The sequence below is a fragment of the Amblyomma mixtum genome, unplaced genomic scaffold (genome assembly GCF_055824585.1).
Source record: "Amblyomma mixtum isolate Tamu unplaced genomic scaffold, ASM5582458v1 scaffold_166, whole genome shotgun sequence".
NCBI lineage: Eukaryota > Metazoa > Arthropoda > Arachnida > Ixodida > Ixodidae > Amblyomma > Amblyomma mixtum.
The window spans coordinates 13081-19501 of NW_028317702.1; the positions used below are offsets into that span (position 1 = coordinate 13081).

The 6421-nt window shown below is 45.8% G+C and overlaps 1 pseudogene across 1 annotated transcript; it reads right to left on the reverse strand.

Annotated features, from left to right (window-relative positions):
• Window positions 1-225: 225 nt before the first annotated feature.
• Window positions 226-5394, reverse strand: LOC149324783 (uncharacterized; annotated as a pseudogene). Its single transcript, XR_016286697.1, has 3 exons — window positions 4830-5394; window positions 2704-3030; window positions 226-878 (listed from the first exon to the last, which is right to left on the reverse strand). The product of XR_016286697.1 is annotated as an uncharacterized LOC149324783 (transcript).
• Window positions 5395-6421: the final 1027 nt, after the last annotated feature.

Consider the following 6421-nt stretch of genomic DNA (forward strand, 5'->3'; position numbering starts at 1 on the left):
TGTTAAACCAATGTACTGCCGATAGCAGTAAGCCCACTGACATGCCCTCTTTGCGTATGTTTTCTCAAAATATCTGATGAAGCCATCCAGCTCTTCCAGCTCCTTTGGAGAAAGGCGATTAAGCTGCCGCTCTTTGGAGTGGATACAAAGAAATGCAGGGAGCAACTGCTGAAACTCCGTCTCATCTGTGCACTTCATCAGAGTGTGCAGCATGTCCCTTATTGCACTCCTGCAGTCCTTGTTTGTGACTGTATTCAGGCGCATGCTCCAGTTGTGTAGCACATGCCAGCTGCAAAGCAGTCGACTCTTCAAGGGACCCATCACCTGCTCCCATGCATTGCCATAAACAGGGGCATCATCAGACATAAATGCCTGACACTGAATTGTGTTTGTTTCTTTGATGGCCTCGAAAAACCTCACCATGGTGCCCATGTTCACCCTTTTTGAAATCAAGTAGGCACATGGGATACCAGATCCATCTTGAGAAATTGTGAGCAGGGTTGTCAGTTGGAATTTGTACTTATTTGTGCCATGGGTGGAGTCAATGCACAGTTTCGCTGCCCCCAATTTATGAAGGAACTCTCGTTGTGGGAGCGTCATTAATGCTAGCTCAAAGTCACCATCATGACTGTTGGGGTCACCCTTCTTCCTGTAATACAACAGTGGTGACTCATTTTCTGCCCTCATTTCTTCGACCCATAATTCAACACTGTTAAAATCGTCTGGATCTCTCTGCTCTGTTTTACCAATCCTAAACTTATCTGCAATGTTACGGAGGTCCTTAGTGGTCACTAGTTGCATCCGTGGGCTTGATCCACTTGTGCCTGCTCGGATGTTGTGCACAATAGTTTTTGCAGGCACTCCTTCTGCTAACCGACCTGAAAATTGCACAGAAAAAAAATTGTTAACATCTCTGGTACATCTGCCTACAGCCATGTGATAAAGTGACAAATACTTCTAGTCACATTCCTTCATCTTCAGCTTCGTTCCTTTTCACAGGTGACTCAAAATTCAACTTTTTTTTGACACAAAATTCATCAACTTTCATTTCTCTTTTCTGGCACTGCAATGCACACGACAAAATGGTTGTTTCTCTGCGTGTTATAAATACAGAATATAACAGCACTGAAAATGTGGACAACAAAAGAATAAGGACATGTACTTCTCATCCTGTCCCGTTTCATTCTGCATATTCAAAAAATGCACTGATTCGCCTGACAGCAACCTTTAAAGGAGTAGGGACACCAAATTTTTGAATGCGATCTTTGTTTCCTTGGACTTGTGCACAAGACAATACTTTGCACCAGTCACAATGTAGAATTCACTTACGCCAGGTGAATAATTTCTGAGTGAATATTTTTCTGAAGCTGTTTTGGTTTCAACACCTGAATGACTGCTGCTAAGTCAGAGACAATTGGAGGGCATGCCAGTCATGCATAAGCTGTTCGTTCTATATTCTATATTGTTCGTTCTATATTAGTGGTTTTTGAGGAAAAGAAATGGCACAGTAACTGCCCCGCTTTCTCCATGGACACCTCAAACTGTGCCATGAGGGAAGGGAGGAGTGCAAGAAGCAAGAGAGAAAGAGGTGCTGTAGTGGAGGGCTTGGTAATAATTTCGACCGCCTGAGGACCTTTGAGCACTGACATTGCTCAGCACATTTTGCCTCCATCGAAACTCAGCTGCAGCAGCCGGGTTCTAACCCGGGTACTCCAGCTCAGTAGCTGAACACTCAAACCACTGAGCCATTCCTGCGAGCGTTACTGATGAAGTGCCAAAACAGTCAAATAATTCGAATTAATGAATGCTGACTGCAGACAAACCTGTCTTATGTGAAAAAACATGCCCCCTTATACAACCGTTAGACCGGTGGCGTTGCGTATCTGCAATGAAATGCCTACGCTTTTGACAGGCAGCCAAGCTCAAGCCGACTTCTTACGCATATAGTTCAATGTCAGCCGATTGAGCGACAGACCTAGGATAGTCAATGAAACCAGCAGAAAAACAAAAGAACAGACATTAGAGTAGATCAATGCTAGATGACATTCGTAATTATGTTCAGTTTGAAGGACTAGACCCCTTCCACAAAGCACCTCTAAACTAGACAGCATGAACTTCATACAGACTGTGCTGTGCCTGCAATGTGCCGTGGATCAATTGTTTCTCACCCTTTCATGCGACCAAGCAGGCTTAAGTCAATTGCACTATAGTCAGATACAACTCGAGAATGAAGTGGCAGATGGCTCTCAAAGGAGACCCTCCAGTCAGTGGTGTCAGCTGATTTTCATCAGTTAATCCAATTAAGCCGTAACTAATCACCTTTCATCTGCCACCCTCCTGCAATGCTACCCCCTAGGATTAACCATGACATCATGAGAATTGGTAGATGCCATTGGCTGGCAGGTTTCCTTTGAGGGGCATTGGCCGCTTGGTTCTTAAGCTGTGTCCTACTATAACCTCTTCCGCCCCCTCGTTTTGTGGGACATTCCCTCTTTTGTGCCATAGATGCATTGCAGGAGAATGAATATTATTGAAATGATCACTCAAGTTCAATGAACAATATCTTCCCCCTAAAATACATTTCTATTGCACTTTCGTCTCCCATTTATGAAGGGTTGGCGGAGTGTAGCTTGTAAACGTTCTCACATTCCGGTACAGTCAACACTGCATGCACAAATGCTTTGTACAAGAGGAGTGGCTAACCTGCAAGCACTCTGGCCTCATCCTGGGACAGCCTTTGGTGGCAGGCCTCATTAAAGTGTCCGTAGTGTTTCTTTTGAAACACTACATACACCTTGCCGTCTTTCTCCGTGACCTCTAAAGTAGCAAAGCAGTGTCTCCCGATTTTGCAACTTCCTTGCCCCTTTTCCTGCCTTTGGCGCTGTTCTATAGGAAGCTCTTCCTGTGAGCCGGAACGGTGGCAGTGCAGGTAGCGTTTAAAAACACTTGATCCACATTCCTTTTTTCCTGTTGAAGCTATGAAATGGCAGCAAGTTTTGCTTTCTTCTCCGTCTTTCCAGGAGCAAAATTCTGAAACGGAAAGATTGTAAACATAACTAAGCACTCCACATAGTATTAGTTAATTATTAGTGTGAAAGCACTATTCCGAACGGTAAACCCCGACCAAGGTCTTGCGATGTATATGGCTTTGTGCCAAAAGCATAGCAATGACGACATAGCAACCACAGCCTCACAGCAGCATTGTAACATAGTTATGACACGATGCCAACATATGATGTTAAGTCCATGACCACTCATGACACACCACGACTAAAAAAATAAAAGAAAAAATTGAGGCGTGAACAAAGGTGTGCTTCATTTTGATAAAAACATGTACACAATGATAGCACATGAATAACGGCATAAGGCATCCTTAGAAAGCCAACAGTAAAGTAACAAGACGAGGCAATGTTCATGCAGTTCTGCTTTCGCACGTTTAAAGAATTTCGGCAAAACTTCTCTATTCGTTGTGTATCACACTGCTTGCATTGCACTTTTTACATGCAGTAATGAAAAATGCATGTGCTATGGAGTGGGAACACAATGCAATCCTGTCGCGCTACTACTGGCGCTCTGCCTCTGCCAAGTGCGCATGACAATCACGGATTTAGCTGCAAATTTTTTAGCCTTTAACCTGCAGTGCAGAACTGCATTTCCCAGCTTTTTTGTTGTTAAAAATTTATCAGTCATTTGCTTACTGTTTTTTCCTGCTACTAGCGCATGGGGAACAATTTTTGGAGAAAATATTAAGTGCAGGTTAAGTGATAGCACAGACTGTTACATGGAAGTATTTCAATTTTACTACCCTCTGCAAGAACTCATTCCTGCACAGCAACCTTTTACATGGCCCTGTACCACAAATTCAGGGCAGCGCTGTTGACTTCCAAAGGCATAACAACGCTGGGCATTCATCCTACACGCTTCTGCGTGTTGCAATTGCGATGGCTTCAGCGCTGCTAAGCCAGCGCATGCCGCGGCAATGTCGTGTGTCCTGTCTGCGCGTGCCTGCGTCACGTTGCAGTTGCGACGGAGATATGAAGTGCAGTTCTGTCAACATCGCAGGTGCATGCAACGAAGCATAAGCAAGGCCTGAAGCATCGAGTCTGCTGCAAGGACGGGCCGCACGACCAGTTTTTTTTCCTGCAGTGGTCAGTCTAAAATATGAAAGAGTGTGCGCTGCTTGCCGCTTTGCTTATGGAGGAGCTAGGATACCAAAAAAAAAAATGCAGACACACACTCATCAGTGAGAATGCCAAAGCATTAAAGTGCGCAGTCATGCTATGTTGCATTATGACGGGTCATGAGTGCGAGGCATGACTGCAACTTTGTACAAACTGCGCACCTCACATTACTAGTAAAGTGCTGAGTCATGCTACACTTCAGAATGATTTGATTACGTATGCTTTGTACAAACTATACACCTTACATTACAAATAAGTGCAAAATAACTAAGACAAGTCATGTCTTTCAAAGTTATAATACATTACGTTTCACATTTCACTCGAATACCCGCAAAGGCTACCTCTACAGATCTGTTGCACTAGACTATGCCCATCGAAATCATTTCAGGGTCCCTTTAAAAAAACGTGCATGTCATCGCGAAGTTTTTGTGCACAAAACCACGTGCAAGTTTCCCCAAGTGAGTGTAAGCCCGTAAATAAAAAAAAGAACGCGCTTTGTGCTAACAAACTTAAAATGCGCTCATTCGGAAGGTCAATAAACTGCAACTTTTACTAAGCTATGACGAGCGCGCGACTGCCTCCCGCTTTGGTCCTTTGTTGCCTTGATCACTGCGTGCGTGCATGCAATAGTATCGACTTCGTAATTACCTTTATTAGAGTGGAAGACTAGATTCTCCACTTCTTCCTCGAAGTTGTGCTCTTGCACGTGGTGCCGCCGCAGGTCACGAAGGGTGGCAAAATGCTTCGCACATAAGTCGCATGAGAACGGCCGTGCCTTACTACAGGTGAGCGCTTCCTCGTCTTTTATACGTTGCAACGCTACTTCCCCATGAATATTCTTCACGTGTTTTTTTAAATTACTAGTATTAGAGAACGCCTTGTCACAAAACTTGCACCACTTCCTTTCGGAATTTTTGCCGGTGGCCGCTGAAGGAGCGCCGTCGCACATGTCAGTCTCCATGCTCCAGGCAAAAGGAAAAGAAAAAAGAAGCGAGCAAGAGCAGGTGGTGTTGGCAAGAGATGCACCTTGGGATATGCGCACCAATCGCGGTAAACGCGGCGCGAGCAGGGATTTTCACGAAGAGTTGAAATTTTCCCTGTGGGTTGAAGCGTAATGTTCCCCAAAAGTCCCCAAAGAGTGACGTAGCGTAGCGCTGTGACGTCTGTTCTCGGTTGGCCAATCGCAACGAGGATCACCTTCCTCTGAATACGCCCTCCGTCCGTCGCACGCTCCGGCGTAATTCTGTTCAGAGATGGCTATTGGTTATTTCAGGGGTCACCGAGCTACCATGGCCGCGGCCAGTTAACAGCGTCCCTCCGGCGGGTCAGGAAGCTCCGCCCCTCGGGGAATTCCCGCGCGCGTCAGGGGTGGGGTGCGCGGAGGAGCGCTTAGAGCTGTGCACGGGCCGAAAATTTCAGCCCGCGCCCGGCCCGAGCCCTACACTACTGACGGAGGCCCGGCCCGGCCCGACACTGAAGAAACCGAAGCCCGCCCGGGCCCGGCCCGAGTTAGTTAAGGCCCGGCCCTGGCCCGGCCCGACCTGCAAAACTGAAATTGAAGTGACGATGAAACAGAAAGAGATAATTTCACTCTGGTGACTCTCGGAGGCACTCGAATGGTCACAAGGGCGTCCGCAGAATTTTTTGCAGGGGGGGGCACCATTGGTCGTTGGCGCCGGGGGGGGGGGGGGGGGGGTATATACGTAGCAAAAAGGCACTTTGGGGAGTAATTTATATATAAATAAAAAATAAGTAAAATACACACACGAAAGAAAAATTACAAACAGCAAATTAAAGCGCGGCTACGACAGATACATGGAGTTTATCAAAGAAGAAACAATTAAAATTAATAAAAAATGCAAAAAGATACTATCACTTCGTGGAGAAGAGTGCTCAGTCTTGCTGCATACGGGTTCTTGACTCACCCGGATTGATGACCAGCACACAACACAATATGTTCACAAACACGCAACTACAGTCACTCAGTCAGTCTTCCTTGAACAGCAACTGTAGGCGCCTCGGATTTTTCTGGGCGAATTGCGTAATTACACGGGCGATAAATTCATTTCTGTGCTTCATTACACGCTCTCGGTGCACACTCATCATACACATTGATTGGAAAAACGGTTGAACGCGTACGTTGAAAACAAAAGATGACTATATATACAACGAAAACTTATTTACAAGATAAATGCACGCTCGCAGCTTCATACACCTCGCTCCGTCTTGCTCGCGCATCC